Source organism: Balaenoptera acutorostrata, chromosome 1, assembly GCF_949987535.1.
Source record: "Balaenoptera acutorostrata chromosome 1, mBalAcu1.1, whole genome shotgun sequence".
NCBI lineage: Eukaryota > Metazoa > Chordata > Mammalia > Artiodactyla > Balaenopteridae > Balaenoptera > Balaenoptera acutorostrata.
The window spans coordinates 126,024,341-126,044,046 of NC_080064.1; the positions used below are offsets into that span (position 1 = coordinate 126,024,341).

The 19,706-nt window shown below is 39.1% G+C and overlaps 1 long non-coding RNA gene across 1 annotated transcript in view; it reads left to right on the forward strand.

The window, feature by feature from the left end:
* The first annotated feature begins 224 nt into the window (after positions 1–224).
* Positions 225–19,706, forward strand: part of LOC130705943 (uncharacterized) — a 31,548-nt gene continuing 12,066 nt past the window's right edge. The window contains exons 1-2 of the long non-coding RNA XR_009006338.1: positions 225–248; positions 10,703–10,764. This is a non-coding gene — a long non-coding RNA (uncharacterized LOC130705943). The remainder of the gene's footprint in view (positions 249–10,702; positions 10,765–19,706) is intronic.

Genomic DNA, 19,706 nt, shown 5'->3' on the forward strand with positions numbered 1-19,706 from the left:
AATTTATCCATCCTCCCACCTTTCATTTTGGCTAACTAACCATTAGTTTGTTTGATAAGTCCGTGAGTGTCTTTTTCTGTGGAAATATGTTCATTGGTAGCAATCTTAGGATAACATGTATACATGGTATCATAGGATATTTGTCATTCCCTCTTGACTTACTTAACCTAATATGATTATTTCTAGGCTCATCTGTAGTCCTGAAGACGGCATTGTTCATCGTTTTCCCGAGGCTACTATTCCATTTGGTATGTGTACCACTTCTTCTTTGTCCATTTATCTGTTGATGGACATTTTGTTTGCTTCCATGTCTTGGCTGTTGTAAATACTGCTGCATTACACGGTTTTCCATCCCGTGCCTTTTTGATTCTGGCTTTCACAGGTGACAGGCCCAATAGTGGGCCTTCCAGATCATATGGTGACTCAATTTTTACCTTTAAACGCACTGCCGTCCTGTTCCTATTATTTGGCCGTTACCAGTTTACATCCCACTTAGACCGAGAGGTTACGCTTTTCTCCACAACTTCTTCAGCCCCTATTGTTTGTTGACATTGTTTTTCACACACACACAGTGTATTTTATTTTTACAAGAGATAAATAGACTGACATGAAGCATTGTACATGGATGACCACAACAAAAGCAACAATGATTGCAATTACCAAACCTGAAACACACTCATACTATGTCATAATATTGACATTCAGTCCAGTAATCCTCCACTGTAACAGCTCCTTTACTTTGCAGTGAAAATTGATTTGTACATTCTTTGCCTCTGAGTCCTTGTGGGATTTTTTTTAAATTCAGACAGAAAGTCACAAAAATTATACTCATCCTCATCAGTTCACTCAGTCCCATGTAATTAAATTTTTTTTTTCATCTTGATCTTTTGTTAGCACTTTTTTGATTTCATCAGTTTTTCATGAGAGTGCTGAAAATGCTTATTCATTCAGTTCAGCAGTACAGTCAGTTACCAGAACGCTGTACTTGTCAGAGTCTTTGCCATGAATTTCTTGAAGATGAAACCCTTTACTAGGAACATATTTGCCAAAGCATTAGAGTACACCCAGAACTGTCTGTAAATGAGAAAAGACTTAAAAATGACCACAGTTAAAGATTTGATGAAAGTTCATAATAACGCAGTTGACAAGAAAATTAGTTATCTCTGAGATATACATTTTAAAGTAATAACTAGGATTATTACCTATAACATTATACCAGAACATATAAGATGTTTAGAAATTTCATGTAATGTCTGAAACATTTATATTAACGTATTTCCATACATATTTCCATACAAATACAAATATAAGATTTTTAGAAATTTCATGTAATGTCTGAAACATTTATATTAACATATTTCCATACAAATAACCCAATGAAAGTTTAGTATTAGTTGTTTTGTTTGTTTGTTTTTTTATACTGCAGGTTCTTATTAGGCATCAATTTTATACACATCAGTGTATACATGTCAATCCCAATCGCCCAATTCAGCACACCACCATCCCCACCCCACCGCAGTTTTCCCCCCTTGGTGTCCATATGTCCATTCTCTACATCTGTGTCTCAACTTCTGCCCTGCAAGCCGGCTCATCTGTACCATTTTTCTAGGTTCCACATACATGCATTAATATACGATATTTGTTTTTCTCTTTCTGACTTACTTCACTCTGTATGACAGTCTCTAGAGCCATCCACTTCTCAACAAATGACTCAATTTCGTTCCTTTTTATGGCTGAGTAATATTCCATTGTATATATGTACCACAACTTCTTTATCCATTCGTCTGTTGATGGGCATTTAGGTTGCTTCCATGACCTGGCTATTGTAAATAGTGCTGCAATGAACAGTCGGGTGCATGTGTCTTTTTGAATTACGGTTTTCTCTGGGTATATGCTCAGTAGTGGGATTGCTGGGTCATATGGTAATTCTATTTTTAGTTTTTTAAGGGACCTCCATGTTGTTCTCCATAGTGGCTGTATCAATTTACATTCCCACCAACAGTGCAAGAGGGTTCCCTTTTCTCCGCACCCTCCCCAGCATTTGTTGTTTGCAGATTTTCTGATGATGCCCATTCTAACAGGAGTGAGGTGATACCTCATTGTAGTTTTGATTTGCATTTCTCTAATAATTAGCGATGTTGAGCATCTTTTCATGTGCTTCGTGGCCGTCTGTATGTCTTCTTTGGAGAAATGTCTATTTAGGTCTTCTGCCCATTTTTGGATTGGGGTGTTTGTTTCTTTAATATTGAGCTGAATGAGCTGTTTATATATTTTGGAGACTAATCCTTTGTCCGTTGATTCGTTTGCAAATATTTTCTCCCATTGCGAGGGTTGTCTTTTCCTCTTGTTTACGGTTTCGTTTGCTGTGCAAAAGTTTTGAAGTTTCATTAGGTCCCATTTGTTTATTTTTGTTTTTATTTCCATTACTCTAGGAGGTGGATCAAAAAAGATCTTGCTGTGATTTATGTCAAAGAGTGTTCTTCCTGTGTTTTCCTCTAAGAGTTTTATAGTGTCCAGTCTTACATTTAGGTCTCTAATCCATTTTGAGTTTATTTTTGTGTATGGTGTTCGGGAGTATTCTAATTTCATTCTTTTACATGTAGCTGTCCAGTTTTCCCAGCACCACTTATTGAAGAGACTGTCTTTTCTCCATTGTATATCTTTGCCTCCTTTGTCATAGATTAGTTGACCATAGGTGCGTGGGTTAGTCTCTGGGCTTTTCTATCTTGTTCCATTGATCTGTGTTTCTGTTTTTGTGCCAGTACCATATTGTCTTGATTACTGTAGCTTTGTAGTATAGTCTGAAGTCAGGGAGTCTGATTCCTCCAGCTCCATTTTTTTCCCTCCAGACTGCTTTGGCTATTCGGGGTCTTTTGTGACTCCATACAAATTTTAAGATGATTTGTTCTAGCTCCGTAAAAAAATGCCATTGGTAATTTGATAGGGATTGCATTGAATCTGTATATTGCTTTGGGTAGTATACTCATTTTCACAATGTTGATTCTTCCAATCCAAGAACATGGTATATCTCTCCATCTGTTGGTATCATCTTTAATTTCTTTCATCAGTGTCTTATAGTTTTCTGCATACAGGTCTTTTGTCTCCCTAGGTAGGTTTATTCCTAGGTATTTTATTCTTTTTGTTGCAATGGTAAATGGGAGTGTTTCCATAATTTCTCTTTCAGATTTTTCATCATTCGTGTATAGGAATGCAAGAGATTTCTGTGCATTCATTTTGTATCCTGCAACTTTACCATATTCATTCATTAGCTCTAGCAGTTTTCTGGTGGCAGTTTTAGATTTCTCTATGTATAGTATCATGTCAACCGCAAACAGTGACAGTTGTACTTCTTCTTTTCCCATTTGTATTCCTTTTATTTCTTTTTCTTCTCTGATTGCCGTGGCTAGGACTTCCAGAACTATGTTGAATAATAGTGGTGAGAGTGGACCCCCTTGTCTCGTTCCTGATCTTAGAGGAAATGCTTTCAGTTTTTCACCATTGAGAATGATGTTTGCTGTGGGTTTGTCATATATGGCCTTTATTATGTTGAGGTAGGTTCCCTCTATGCCCACTTTCTGGAGAGTTTTTATCATAACTGGGGGTTGAATTTTGTCAAAAGCTTTTTCTGCATCTATTGAGATGATCATATGGTTTTTATTCTTCAATTTGTTAATATGGTGTATCACATTGATTGATTTGCGTATATTGAAGAATCCTTGCATCCCTGGGATAAATGCCACTTGATCGTGGTGTATGATCCTTTTAATGTGTTGTTGGATTCTGTTTGCTAGTATTTTGTTGAGGATTTTTGCATCTGTATTCATCAGTGATATTGGTCTGTAAGTTTCTTTTTTTGTAGTGTCTTTGTCTGGTTTTGGTATCAGGGTGATGGTGGCCTCATAGAATGAGTTTGGGAGTGTTCCTTCCTCTGCAATTTTTTGGAAGAGTTTGAGAAGGGCAGGTGTTAGCTCTTCTCTAAATGTTTGATAGAATTCACCTGTGAAGCCATCTGGTCCTGGACTTTTGTTTGTTGGAAGATTTTTAATCACACTTTCAATTTCATTACTTGTGATTGGTCTGTTCATATTTTCTGTTTCTTCCTGGTTCAGTCTTGGAAGGTTATGCCTTTCTAAAAATGTGTCCATTTCTTCCAGGTTGTCCATTTTATTGGCATAAAGTTGCTTGTAGTAGTCTCTTAGGATGCTTTGTATTTCTGCGGTGTCTGTTGTAACTTCTCCTTTTTCATTTCGGAATCTATTGATTTGAGTCCTCTCCCTCTTTTTCTTGATGAGTCTGGCTAATGGCTTATCAATTTTGTTTTTCTTCTCAAAGAACCAACTTTTAGTTTTATTGATCTTTGCTATTGTTTTCCTTGTCTCTATTTCATTTATTTCTGCTCTGATCTTTATCATTTCTTTCCTTCTGCTAACTTTGGGTTTTGTTTGTTCTTCTTTCTCTAGTTTCTTTAGGTGTAAGGTTAGATTGTTTACTTGAGATTTTTCTTGTTTCTTGAGATAGGCTTGTATAGCGATAAACTTCCCTCTTAGAACTGCTTTTGCTGCATCCCATAGGTTTTGGGTCGTCGTGTTTTCATTATCATTTGTCTCTAGGTATTTTTTGATTGCCTCTCTGATTTCTTCAGTGATCTCTTGGTTATTTAGTAACGTATTGTTTAGCCTCCATGTGTTTGTCTGTTTTACGTTTTTTTCCCTGTAATTCATTTCTAATCTCATAGCGTTGTGGTCCGAAAAGATGCTTGATATGATTTCAATTTTCTTAAATTTACTGAGGCTTGATTTGTGACCCAAGATGTGATCTGTCCTGGAGAATGTTCCGTGCGCACTTGAGAAGAACGTGTAATCTGCTGTTTTTGGATGGAATGTCCTACATATATCAATTAAATCTAACTGGTCTATTGTGTCATTTAAAGCTTCTGTTTCCTTATTCATTTTCATTTTGGATGATCTGTCCTGTGGTGTAAGTGAGGTGTTAAAGTCCCCCACTATTATTGTGTTACTGTCGATTTCCTCTTTTATAGCTGTTAGCAGTTGCCTTATGTATTGAGGTGCTCCTATGTTGGGTGCATATATATTTATAATCGTTATATCTTCTTCTTGGATTGATCCCTTGATCATTATGTAGTGTCCTTCCTTGTCTCTTGTAACATTCTTTATTTTCAAGTCTATTTTATCTGATATGAGTATAGCTACTCCAGCTTTCTTTTGATTTCCATTTGCATGGAATATCTTTTTCCATCCCCTCACTTTCAGTCTGTATGTGTCCCTAGGTCTAAAGTGGGTCTCTTGTAGACAGCATATATATGGGTCTTGTTTTTGTATCCATTCAGCCAGTCTATGTCTTTTGGTTGGGGCATTTAATCCATTCACGTTTAAGGTAATTATCGATAGGTATGTTCCTGTGACCATTTTCTTAATTGTTTTGGGTTTGTTTTTGTAGGTCCTTTTCTTCTCTTGTGTTTCCCACTTAGAGAAGTTCCTTTAGCATTTGTTGTAGAGCTGGTTTGGTGGTGCTGAATTCTCGTAGCTTTTGCTTGTCTGTAAAGCTTTTGATTTCTCCATCAAATCTAAATGAGATCCTTGCCGGGTAGAGTAATCTTGGTTGTAGGTTCTTCCCTTTCATCACTTGAAGTATATCATGCCACTCCCTTCTGGCTTGTAGAGTTTCTGCTGAGAAATCAGCTGTTAACCTTATGGGAGTTCCCTTGTATGTTACTTGTCGTTTTTCCCTTGCTGCTTTCAATAATTTTTCTTTGTCTTTAATTTTTGCCACTTTGATTACTATGTGTCTCGGTGTGTTTCTCCTTGGGTTGGTCCTGTGTGGGACTCTCTGCGCTTCCTGGACTTGGGTGGCTATTTCCTTTCCCATGTTAGGGAAGTTTTCTACTATAATCTCTTTAGATATTTTCTCTGGTCCTTTCTCTCTCTCTTCTCCTTCTGGTACCCCTATAATGCGAATGTTGTTGCGTTTAATGTTGTCCCAGAGGTCTCTCAGGCTGTCTTCATTTCTTTTCATTCTTTTTTCTTTATTCTGTTCCGTGAATTCTTTGTTCTGTTCAGTGAATTCCACCATTCTGCCTTCCAGGTCACTTATCCGTTCTTCTGCCTCAGTTATTCTGCTATTGATTCCTTCTAGTGTAGTTTTCATTTCAGTTATTGTATTGGTCATCTCTGTTTGTGTGTTCTTTAATTCTTCTAGGTCTTTGTTAATCATTTCTTGCATCTTCTCAATCTTTGCCTCTATTCTTATTCCGAGGTCCTGGATCATCTTCACTATCATTATTCTGAATTCTTTTTCTGGAAGGTTGCCTATCTCCACTTCATTTAGTTGTTTTTCTGGGGTTTTCTCTTGTTCCTTCATCTGGTACATAGCCCTCTGCCTTTTCATCTTGTCTATCTTTCTGTAACTGTGGTTTTTGGTCCACAGGCTGCAGGATTGTAGTTTTTCTTGCTTCTGCTGTCTGCCCTCTGGTGGTTGAGGCTATCTAAGAGGCTTGATGGGAGGCTCTGGTGGTGGGTAGAGCTGACTGTTGGTGTGGCCGTCAGAGCTCAGTAAAACTTTAATCCACTTGACTGTTGATGGGTGGGGCTGGGTTCCCTCCCTGTTGGTTGTTTTGCCTGAGGCAACCCAACACTGGAGCCTACCTGGGCTCTTTGGTGGGGTTAATGGCAGGCTCTGGGAGGGCTCACGCCAAGGAGCACTTCCCAGAACCTCCGCTGCCAGTGTCCTTGTCCCCACGGTGAAACAGAGCCACCCCCCGCCTCTGCAGGAGACCCCCCAACACCAGCAGGTAGGTCTGGTTCAGTCTCCCCCAGGGTCACTGCTCCTTCCCCTGGGTCCCGATGCGCACACTACTTTGTGTGTGCCCTCCAAGAGTGGGGTCTCTGTTTCCCCCAGTCCTGTAGAATTCCTGCAGTCAATTCCCACTAGGCTTCAAAGTCTGATTCTCTAGGAATTCCTCCTCCCGTTGCAGGACCCCCAGGTCGGGAAGCCTGACGTGGGGCTCAGAACCTTCACTCCAGTGGGTGGACTTCTGTGGTATAAGTGTTCGCCAGTCTGTGAGTCACCCACCCAGCAGTTATGGGATTTGATTTTACTCTGATTGCGCCCCTCCTACCGTCTCCCTGTGGCTTCTCCTCTGTCCTTGGACGTGGGGTATCCTCCTTGGTGAAGTCCAGGGTCTTCCTGTCAGTGATTGTCCAGCAGCCAGTTGTGATTCTGGTGCTCTCGCAAGAGGGAGTGAGAGCACGTCCTTCTACTCCGCCATCTTGGTTAATGCTCTGTTTGTTGACATTTTGCTGATGGTCATTCTGACTGGTGTGAGGTGATACCTTTGTGTAGATTGGATTTGCATGCGTCTCATAATTCCTGATGTTTTGCGTTTATCAATGTTCTTTTCATTTTTTTTAAGATGGAGCTAAAGTTACAACTTCAGATTTCCTTCTTGAAAAATTTGCCACGTTTGGATTTTTTTGGCCATTCCCTACCCCAGGACATTTTTTGAGGGCATGAATCATTTACAGCCCTGCAGTCCTTGTGAATATTAGTGACCATTAGCAGTAGATTTAAAGCTGGTGTTTGAGGAAACGGCCTTAGGGTGGCAGCATTTCTACGTTGCCAACTCTGCTTGCTAGGGAAACAGAACCTTGCGGCAAGTTGTGCTTTTAGGTTGCAGATTAGAGTGGAATGTGCCAGGACAAACCCCCATAAGTTTTAGCCTCCGTAATTCTTGTCTGTGTCTTTAAGTTGTAGTTTTTATCAGAGCAAATTTGATTGAAAAATGTCTTTTTCTCTAGGTGTACAGAATCTTGTTCATTTACACATATACATATATCTATTGATCTTTGGGTCCTTTTCCATGTAGGTTGTTACAGAGTGTTGAGTAGACCACTTTTGGTATTCCATAGGTCTTTGGGGATTCTATATTTTCTATGTATTAATACATGTGTGTTAACCCCAATATCCTAATTTATCCATTCCTCACACCTTTTCTTTGGCTTAACCATAAGTTTGTCTTCTCAATCTGAGATTGCCTTTCTCTAGGAAATATGTTCATTTTTATGAATTTTCAGATAACATAAGGGACATCATAGGGCATTTGTCTTTCGCATTCTGACTTACTTCACGTTGTGTGATTATCTCTAGGCTTATTTGCGGTGCTGCATATGCCATTCTTTTATTTTTTGTGTGACCGATATTCCAATCTGTCCATATACCACTTCTTCTTTGTCCATTCATCTGATTATGGACCTTTTTTTTTGCTTCCATGTCTTGGCTATTTCAATATTGCTGCAGTGCCATTTGCCTGCCTCTGTCTTTCCGATTCTTGTGGTCTTAGGTTATAGGCCCAAAAGGTGCCCTGCCGCATCATATGTTAGCTCAATTTTTACGTTTTAAAGCAGCTCCATTCAGTTTTCCTTAGTGCTGTTACCACTTTACGTTCCACCAGCAGCTAGAAGGTACAGAGTTCTCTAAAACCCCTTCAGCATTTATAGTTTGTAGACTTTTTGCTGATGGTAATTTGACTGGTGTGAGCTGAAACCTTTTTGGAAGTTGGATTTGCATGTGGCTAATAATTCCTTATACTGAGCTTTAGGCATGTCCTTTTTTATTTAAAGAGTGACTACAACGTCCCTCTTCATATTGACTTCTTGAAACATTTGTCATGGGTTGAATTGTCTTGCCTATTCCCTACCCCAGGGCATTTTTTGAGGACAGGTGTCATTTAGAGCCCTGCAGTCCTTGTGACTATTAAGCAACCATTAGTACTTGGTGTAAAGCTGCTGTTGTGGGAAACAGCTACAAGGCGGCAGCATTATTACGTTCTCAACTCTTGTTACTGGGGCAACAGAGTCTTCCTGGAGGTAGTGTTCCAAGGTTGTAAATTACACTGGAATGTGCTGGGACAAGCCCTCAGAAGTTTATGTCTCCTTACTTATGTTTGTTTTTTAAATTTAATTTCTATTTCTTATCGGAGTAAATTTGATTAGAGTGTTTTGATTGTCTGGCTGGTACAGAATCTGCTCAATGATTCATACGCATGTCTGTTCATCTTCGGATCCTGTTACCATGTATGTTATTACAGAATGTTGAGTAGACCTCCCTTGGTATTTGGTAGGTGTTTTTGTCATTATGTATTTTATATGTATTGGTGACTATCTAATTCATATAGTTTATATACATTTAACGTACATTAGTATATGTATGTTAGCCCCATAGTCCTAATTTATCCATCCTCCCACCTTTCATTTTGGCTAACCATTAGTTTGTTTGATAAGTCTGTGAGTGTCTTTCTCTGTGGAAATATGTTCATTGGTAGCAATCGTAGAATAACATGTATACCTGATATCATAGGATATTGGTCATTCCCTCTTGACTTACTTAACCTAATATGATGATTTCTAGGCTCATCTGTAGTCCTGAAAATGGCATTGTTCATTTTTTTCCCTAGGCTATACTATTCCATTCTGTCCATATACCACTTTTTCTTTGTCCATTCATCTGTTTATGGACCTTTTTTTTGCTTCCATGTCTTGGCTATTTCAATATTGCTGCAGTGCACATTTGCCTGTCTCTGTCTTTCCGATTCTGGTGGTCTTAGCTTATAGGCCCAAAAGGTGCCCTGCCACATCATATGGTAGCTCAATTTTTACCTTTTAAAGCAGCTCCATTCTGTTTTCGTCAGTGCTGTTACCACTTTACGTTCCACCAGCAGCTAGAAGGTACAGAGTTCTCTAAAAGCCCTTCAGCCTTTATAGTTTGTAGACTTTTTGCTGATGGTCATTTGACTGGTGTGAGCTGAAACCTTTTTCACGTTAGATTTGCATGTGGCTAATAATTCCTTATACTGAGCTTTAGGCATGTCCTTTTTTTTTAAAGACGGACTACAACTTCCCTCTTCATATTGACTTCTTGAAACATTTGTCATGTGTAGAATTTTCTTGCCTATTCCCTACCCCAGGGCATTTTTTGAGGACAGGTGTCATTTATAGCCCTGCAGTCCTTGTGACTCTTAAGCAACCATTAGCACTTGGTTTAAAGCTGCTGTTATGGGAAACAGCCACAAGGCAGCAGCATTATTACGTTCTCCACTCTTGTTGCTAGTGCAAAAGAGTCTTCCTGGAGGTAGTGTTCCAAGGTTGTAAATTAGAGTGGGATGTGCTGAGACAAGCCCCCAGAAGTTTATGTCACCTTACTTATGTTTGTTTTTTTTAATTTAATTTCTATTTCTTATCGGAGTAAATTTGATTAGAGTGTTGTGGTTTTCTGGCTGTACAGAATCTGCTCAATGATTCCTACATATGTCTGTTCATCTTCGGATTCTGTTACCTTGTGTGTATGTTATTACAGAATGTTGCGTAGACCTCCCTTGGTATTTGGTAGGTGTTTTGTCATTCTATATTTTATATGTATTGGTGACTATATAATTCATATAGTTTATATGTTATATGTTTATATACATTTAACATACATTAGTATATCTGTGTTAGCCCCATAGTCCTAATTTATCCATCCTCCCACCTTTCATTTTGGCTAACCATTAGTTTGTTTGATAAGTCCGTGAGTGTCTTTTTCTGTGGAAATATGTTCATTGGTAGCAATCTTAGGATAACATGTATACATGGTATCATAGGATATTTGTCATTCCCTCTTGACTTACTTAACCTAATATGATTATTTCTAGGCTCATCTGTAGTCCTGAAGACGGCATTGTTCATCTTTTTCCCGAGGCTACTATTCCATTTGGTATGTGTACCACTTCTTCTTTGTCCATTTATCTGTTGATGGACATTTTGTTTGCTTCCATGTCTTGGCTGTTGTAAATACTGCTGCATTACACGGTTTTCCATCCCGTGCCTTTTTGATTCTGGCTTTCACAGGTGACAGGCCCAATAGTGGGCCTTCCAGATCATATGGTGACTCAATTTTTACCTTTAAACGCACTGCCGTCCTGTTCCTATTATTTGGCCGTTACCAGTTTACATCCCACTCAGACCGAGAGGTTACGCTTTTCTCCACAACTTCTTCAGCACCTATTGTTTGTTGACATTGTTTTTCACACACACACAGTGTATTTTATTTTTACAAGAGATAAATAGACTGACACGAAGCGTTGTACATGGATGACCACAACAAAAGCAACAACGATTGCAATGACCAAACCTGAAACACACTCATACTATGTCATAATATTGACATTCAGTCCAGTAATCCTCCACTGTAACAGCTCCTTTACTTTGCAGTGAAAATTGATGTGTATATTCTTTGCCTCTGAGTCCTTGTGGGATTTTTTTTTAAATTCAGACAGAAAGTCACAAAAATTATACTCATCCTCATCAGTTCACTCAGTCCCATGTAATTAAATTTTTTTTTCATCTTGATCTTTTGTTAGCACTTTTTTGAGTTCATCAGTTTTTCATGAGAGTGCTGAAAATGCTTATTCATTCAGTTCAGCAGTACAGTCAGTTACCAGAACCCTGTACTTGTCAGAGTCTTTGCCATGAATTTCTTGAAGGTGAAACCCTTTACTAGGAACATATTTGCCAAAGCATCAGAGTACACCCAGAACTGTCTGTAAATGAGAAAAGACTTAAAAACGACCACAGTTAAAGATTTGATGAAAGTTCATAATAATGCAGTTGACAAGAAAATTAGTTATTTCTGAGATATACATTTTAAAGTAATAACTAGGATTATTACTTATAACATTATAGCAGAACATATAAGATTTTTAGAAATTTCATGTAATGTCTGAAACATTTATATTAACATATTTCCATACATATTTCCATACAAATACACATATAAGATTTTTAGAAATTTCATGTAATGTCTGAAACATTTATATTAACATATTTCCATACAAATAACCCAATGAAAGTTTAATATTAGTTGTTTTGTTTGTTTGTTTTTTTATACTGCAGGTTCTTATTAGGCATCAATTTTATACACATCAGTGTATACATGTCAATCCCAATCGCCCAATTCAGCACACCACCATCCCCACCCCACCGCAGTTTTCCCCCCTTGGTGTCCATATGTCCATTCTCTACATCTGTGTCTCAACTTCTGCCCTGCAAACCGGCTCATCTGTACCATTTTTCTAGGTTCCACATACATGCATTAATATACGATATTTGTTTTTCTCTTTCTGACTTACTTCACTCTGTATGACAGTCTCTAGAGCCATCCACTTCTCAACAAATGACTCAATTTCGTTCCTTTTTATGGCTGAGTAATATTCCATTGTATATATGTACCACAACTTCTTTATCCATTCGTCTGGTGATGGGCATTTAGGTTGCTTCCATGACCTGGCTATTGTAAATAGTGCTGCAATGAACATTCGGGTGCATGTGTCTTTTTGAATTACGGTTTTCTCTGGGTATATGCTCAGTAGTGGGATTGCTGGGTCATATGGTAATTCTATTTTTAGTTTTTTTAAGGGACCTCCGTGTTGTTCTCCATAGTGGCTGTATCAATTTACATTCCCACCAACAGTGCAAGAGGGTTCCCTTTTCTCCACACCCTCTCCAGCATTTGTTGTTTGTAGATTTTCTGATGATGCCCATTCTAACAGGAGTGAGGTGATACCTCATTGTAGTTTTGATTGGCATTTCTCTAATAATTAGCGATGTTGAGCATCTTTTCATGTGCTTCGTGGCCGTCTGTATGTCTTCTTTGGAGAAATGTCTATTTAGGTCTTCTGCCCATTTTTGGATTGGGGTGTTTGTTTCTTTAATATTGAGCTGAATGAGCTGTTTATATATTTTGGAGATTAATCCTTTGTCCGTTGATTCGTTTGCAAATATTTTCTCCCATTCCGAGGGTTGTCTCTTCGTCTTGTTTACGGTTTCGTTTGCTGTGCAAAAGCTTTGAAGTTTCATTAGGTCCCATTTGTTTATTTTTGTTTTTATTTCCATTACTCTAGGAGGTGGATCAAAACAGATCTTGCTGTGATTTATGTCAAAGAGTGTTCTTCCTGTGTTTTCCTCTAAGAGTTTTATAGTGTCCAGTCTTATATTTAGGTCTCTAATCCATTTTGAGTTTATTTTTGTGTATGGTGTTAGGGAGTATTCTAATTTCATTCTTTTACATGGAGCTGTCCAGTTTTCCCAGCACCACTTATTGAAGAGACTGTCTTTTCTCCATTGTATATCTTTGCCTCCTTTGTCATAGATTAGTTGACCATAGGTGCGTGGGTTAGTCTCTGGGCTTTTCTATCTTGTTCCATTGATCTGTGTTTCTGTTTTTGTGCCAGTACCATATTGTCTTGATTACTGTAGCTTTGTAGTATAGTCTGAAGTCAGGGAGTCTGATTCCTCCAGCTCCATTTTTTTCCCTCCAGACTGCTTTGGCTATTCGGGGTCTTTTGTGACTCCATACAAATTTTAAGATGATTTGTTCTAGCTCCGTAAAAAATGCCATTGGTAATTTGATAGGGATTGCATTGAATCTGTATATTGCTTTGGGTAGTATACTCATTTTCACAATGTTGATTCTTCCAATCCAAGAACATGGTATATCTCTCCATCTGTTGGTATCATCTTTAATTTCTTTCATCAGTGTCTTATAGTTTTCTGCATACAGGTCTTTTGTCTCCCTAGGTAGGTTTATTCCTAGGTATTTTATTCTTTTTGTTGCACTGGTAAATGGGAGTGTTTCCATAATTTCTCTTTCAGATTGTTCATCATTCGTGTATAGGAATGCAAGAGATTTCTGTGCATTCATTTTGTATCCTGCAACTTTACCATATTCATTCATTAGCTCTAGCAGTTTTCTGGTGGCAGTTTTAGGATTCTCTATGTATAGTATCACGTCGTCCGCAAACAGTGACAGTTGTACTTCTTCTTTTCCCATTTGTATTCCTTTTATTTCTTTTTCTTCTCTGATTGCTGTGGCTAGGACTTCCAGAACTATGTTGAATAATAGTGGTGAGAGTGGACCTCCTTGTCTCGTTCCTGATCTTAGAGGAAATGCTTTCAGTTTTTCACCATTGAGAATGATGTTTGCTGTGGGTTTGTCATATATGGCCTTTATTATGTGGAGGTAGGTTCCCTCTATGCCCACTTTCTGGAGAGTTTTTATCATAACTGGGTGTTGAATTTTGTCAAAAGCTTTTTCTGCATCTATTGAGATGATCATATGGTTTTTATTCTTCAGTTTGTTAATATGGTGTATCACATTGATTGATTTGCGTATATTGAAGAATCCTTGCATCCCTGGGATAAATGCCACTTGATCGTGGTGTATGATCCTTTTAATGTGTTGTTGGATTCTGTTTGCTAGTATTTTGTTGAGGATTTTTGCATCTGTATTCATCAGTGATATTGGTCTGTAATTTTCTTTTTTTGTAGTGTCTTTGTCTGGTTTTGGTATCAGGGTGATGGTGGCCTCATAGAATTAGTTTGGGAGTGTTCCTTCCTCTGCAATTTTTTGGAAGAGTTTGAGAAGGATAGGTGTTAGCTCTTCTCTAAATGTTTGACAGAATTCACCTGTGAAGCCATCTGGTCCTGGACTTTTGTTTGTTGGAAGATTTTTAATCACACTTTCAATTTCATTACTTGTGATTGGTCTGTTCATATTTTCTGTTTCTTCCTGGTTCAGTCTTGGAAGGTTATGCCTTTCTAAAAATGTGTCCATTTCTTCCAGGTTGTCCATTTTATTGGCATAAAGTTGCTTGTAGTAGTCTCTTAGGATGCTTTGTATTTCTGCGGTGTCTGTTGTAACTTCTCCTTTTTCATTTCGGATTCTATTGATTTGAGTCCTCTCCCTCTTTTTCTTGATGAGTCTGGCTAATGGCTTATCAATTTTGTTTATCTTCTCAAAGAAGCAACTTTTAGTTTTATTGATCTTTGCTATTGTTTTCTTTGTCTCTATTTCATTTATTTCTGCTCTGATCTTTATGATTTCTTTCCTTCTGCTAACTTTGGGTTTTGTTTGTTCTTCTTTCTCTAGTTTCTTTAGGTGTAAGGTTAGATTGTTTACTTGAGATTTTTCTTGTTTCTTGAGACAGGCTTGTATAGCGATAAACTTCCCTCTTAGAACTGCTTTTGCTGCATCCCATAGGTTTTGGGTCGTCGTGTTTTCATTGTCATTTGTCTCTAGGTATTTTTTGATTGCCTCTCTGATTTCTTCAGTGATCTCTTGGTTATTTAGTAACGTATCGTTTAGCCTCCATGTGTTTGTCTGTTTTACGTTTTTTTCCCCTGTAATTCATTTCTAATCTCATAGCGTTGTGGTCCGAAAAGATGCTTGATATGATTTCAATTTTCTTAAATTTACTGAGGCTTGATTTGTGACCCAAGATGTGATCTATCCTGGAGAATGTTCCGTGCGCACTTGAGAAGAACGTGTAATCTGCTGTTTTTGGATGGAATGTCCTATATATATCCATTAACTCTAACTGGTCTATTGTGTCATTTAAAGCTTCTGTTTCCTTATTCATTTTCATTTTGGATGATCTGTCCTTTGGTGTAAGTGAGGTGTTAAAGCCCCCCACTATTATTGTGTTACTGTCGATTTCCTCTTTTATAGCTGTTAGCAGTTGCCTTATGTATTGAGGTGCTCCTAGGTTGGGTGCATATATATTTATAATCGTTATATCTTCTTCTTGGATTGATCCCTTGATCATTATGTAGTGTCCTTCCTTGTCTCTTGCAACATTCTTTATTTTCAAGTCTATTTTATCTGATACGAGTATAGCTACTCTCCAGCTTTCTTTTGATTTCCATTTGCATGGAATATCTTTTCCCATCCCCTCACTTTCAGTCTGTATGTGTCCCTAGGTCTAAAGTGGGTCTCTTGTAGACAGCATATATATGGGTCTTGTTTTTGTATCCATTCAGCCAGTCTATGTCTTTTGGTTGGGGCATTTAATCCATTCACGTTTAAGGTAATTATCGATATGTATGTTCCTGTGACCATTTTCTTAATTGTTTTGGGTTTGTTTTTGTAGGTCCTTTTCTTCTCTTGTGTTTCCCACTTAGAGAAGTTCCTTTAGCATTTGTTGTAGAGCTGGTTTGGTGGTGCTGAATTCTCGTAGCTTTTGCTTGTCTGTAAAGCTTTTGATTTCTCCATCAAATCTACATGAGATCCTTGCCGGGTAGAGTAATCTCGGTTGTAGGTTCTTCCCTTTCATCACTTGAAGTATATCATGCCACTCCCTTCTGGCTTGTAGAGTTTCTGCTGAGAAATCAGCTGTTAACCTTATGGGAGTTCCCTTGTATGTTATTTGTCGTTTTTCCCTTGCTGCTTTCAATAATTTTTCTTTGTCTTTAATTTTTTCCACTTTGATTACTATGTGTCTCGGTGTGTTTCTCCTTGGGTTGATCCTGTATGGGACTCTCTGCGCTTCCGGGACTTGGGTGGCTATTTCCTTTCCCATGTTAGGGAAGTTTTCGACTATAATCTCTTCAGATATTTTCTCTGGTCCTTTCTCTCTCTCTTCTCCTTCTGGGACCCCTGTAATGCGAATGTTGTTGCGTTTAATGTTGTCCCAGAGGTCTCTTAGGCTGTCTTCATTTCTTTTCATTCTTTTTTCTTTATTCTGTTCCGCAGCAGTGAATTCCACCATTCTGTCTTCCAGGTCACTTATCCGTTCTTCTGCCTCAGTTATTCTGCCATTGATTCCTTCTAGTGTAGTTTTCATTTCAGTTATTGTATTGGTCATCTCTGTTTGTTTGTTCTTTAATGCTTCTAGGTCTTTGTTAATCATTTCTTGCATCTTCTCAATCTTTGCCTCCATTCTTATTCCGAGGTCCTGGATCATCTTCACTATCATTATTCTGAATTCTTTTTCTGGAAGGTTGCCTATCTCCACTTCATTTAGTTGTTTTTCTGGGGTTTTTTCTTGTTCCTTCATCTGGTACATAGCCCTCTGCCTTTTCATCTTGTCTATCTTTCTGTAACTGTGGTTTTTGGTCCACAGGCTGCAGGATTGTAGTTTTTCTTGCTTCTGCTGTCTGCCCTCTGGTGGTTGAGGCTATCTAAGAGGCTTGATGGGAGGCTCTGGTGGTGGGTAGAGCTGACTGTTGCTGTGGCGGGCAGAGCTCAGTAAAACTTTAATCCACTTGACTGTTGATGGGTGGGGCTGGGTTCCCTCCCTGTTGGTTGTTTTGCCTGAGGCAACCCAACACTGGAGCCTACCTGGGCTCTTTGGTGGGGTTAATGGCAGGCTCTGGGAGGGCTCACGCCAAGGAGCACTTCCCAGAACCTCCGCTGCCAGTGTCCTTGTCCCCAAGGTGAAACAGAGCCACCCCCCGCCTCTGCAGGGACCCCCCCCCAACACCAGCAGGTAGGTCTGGTTCAGTCTCCCCCAGGGTCACTGCTCCTTCCCCTGGGTCCCGATGCGCACACTACTTTGTGTGTGCCCTCCAAGAGTGGCGTCTCTGTTTCCCCCAGTCCTGTAGAAGTCCTGCAGTCAATTCCCACTAGGCTTCAAAGTCTGATTCTCTAGGAATTCCTCCTCCCGTTGCAGGACCCCCAGGTTGGGAAGCCTGACGTGGGGCTCAGAACCTTCACTCCAGTGGGTGGACTTCTGTGGTATAAGTGTTCGCCAGTCTGTGAGTCACCCACCCAGCAGTGATGGGATTTGATTTTACTCTGATTGCGCCCCTCCTACCATCTCCCTGTGGCTTCTCCTCTGTCCTTGGACGTGGGGTATCCTCCTTGGTGAAGTCCAGGGTCTTCCTGTCAGTGATTGTCCAGCAGCCAGTTGTGATTCTGGTGCTCTCGCAAGAGGGAGTGAGAGCACGTCCTTCTACTCCGCCATCTTGGTTAATGCTCTGTTTGTTGACATTTTGCTGATGGTCATTCTGACTGCTGTGAGGTGATACCTTTGTGTAGATCGGATTTGCATGCGTCTCATAATTCCTGATGTTTTGCATTTATCAATGTTCTTTTCGTTTTTTTTTTTAAGATGGAGCTAAAGTTACAGCTTCAAATTGCCTTCTTGAAAAATTTGCCACGTTTGGATTTTTTTGGCCATTCCCTACCCCAGGACATTTTTTGAGGGCATGAATCATTTACAGCCCTGCAGTCCTTGTGAATATTAGTGACCATTAGCAGTAGATTTAAAGCTGGTGTTTGAGGAAACGGCCTTAGGGTGGCAGCATTTCTACGTTGCCAACTCTGCTTGCTAGGGAAACAGAACCTTGCTGCAAGTTGTGCTTTTAGGTTGCAGATTAGAGTGGAATGTGCCAGGACAAACCCCCATAAGTTTTAGCCTCCGTAATTCTTGTCTGTGTCTTTAAGTTGTAGTTTTTATCAGAGCAAATTTGATTGAAAAATGTCTTTTTCTCTAGGTGTACAGAATCTTGTTCATTTACACATATACATATATCTATTGATCTTTGGGTCCTTTTCCATGTAGGTTGTTACAGAGTGTTGAGTAGACCACTTTTGGTATTCCATAGGTCTTTGGGGATTATATATTTTCTATGTATTAATATATGTGTGTTAACCCCAATATCCTAATTTATCCATTCCTCACACCTTTTCTTTGGCTTAACCATAAGTTTGTCTTCTCAATCTGAGATTGCCTTTCTCTAGGAAATATGTTCATTTTTATGAATTTTCAGATAACATAAGGGACATCATAGGGCATTTGTCTTTCGCATTCTGACTTACTTCACGTTGTGTGATTATCTCTAGGCTCATCTGTGGTGCTGCATATGCCATTCTTTTATTTTTTGTGTGACTGATATTCCAATCTGTCCATATACCACTTCTTCTTTGTCCATTCATCTGATTATGGACCTTTTCTTTTTTGCTTCCATGTCTTGGCTATTTCAATATTGCTGCAGTGCACATTTGCCTGCCTCTGTCTTTCCGATTCTGGTGGTCTTAGGTTATAGGCCCAAAAGGTGCCCTGCCGCATCATATGGTAGCTCAATTTTTACCTTTTAAAGCAGCTCCATTCTGTTTTCGTTAGTGCTGTTACCACTTTACGTTCCACCAGCAGCTAGAAGGTACAGAGTTCTCTAAAAGCCCTTCAGCCTTTATAGTTTGTAGACTTTTTGCTGATGGTCATTTGACTGGTGTGAGCTGAAACCTTTTTGGAAGTTGGATTTGCATGTGGCTAATAATTCCTTATACTGAGCTTTAGGCATGTCCTTTTTTATTTAAAGAGTGACTACAACGTCCCTCTTCATATTGACTTCTTGAAACATTTGTCATGGGTTGAATTGTCTTGCCTATTCCCTACCCCAGGGCATTTTTTGAGGACAGGTGTCATTTAGAGCCCTGCAGTCCTTGTGACTATTAAGCAACCATTAGTACTTGGTGTAAAGCTGCTGTTGTGGGAAACAGCTACAAGGCGGCAGCATTATTACGTTCTCAACTCTTGTTACTGGGGCAACAGAGTCTTCCTGGAGGTAGTGTTCCAAGGTTGTAAATTACACTGGAATGTGCTGGGACAAGCCCCCAGAAGTTTATGTCTCCTTACTTATGTTTTTGAAATTTAATTTCTATTTCTTATCGGAGTAAATTTGATTAGAGTGTTTTGATTGTCTGGCTGGTACAGAATCTGCTCAATGATTCATACGCATGTCTGTTCATCTTCGGATCCTGTTACCATGTATGTTATTACAGAATGTTGAGTAGACCTCCCTTGGTATTTGGTAGGTGTTTTTGTCATTATGTATTTTATATGTATTGGTGACTATCTAATTCATAGAGTTTATATA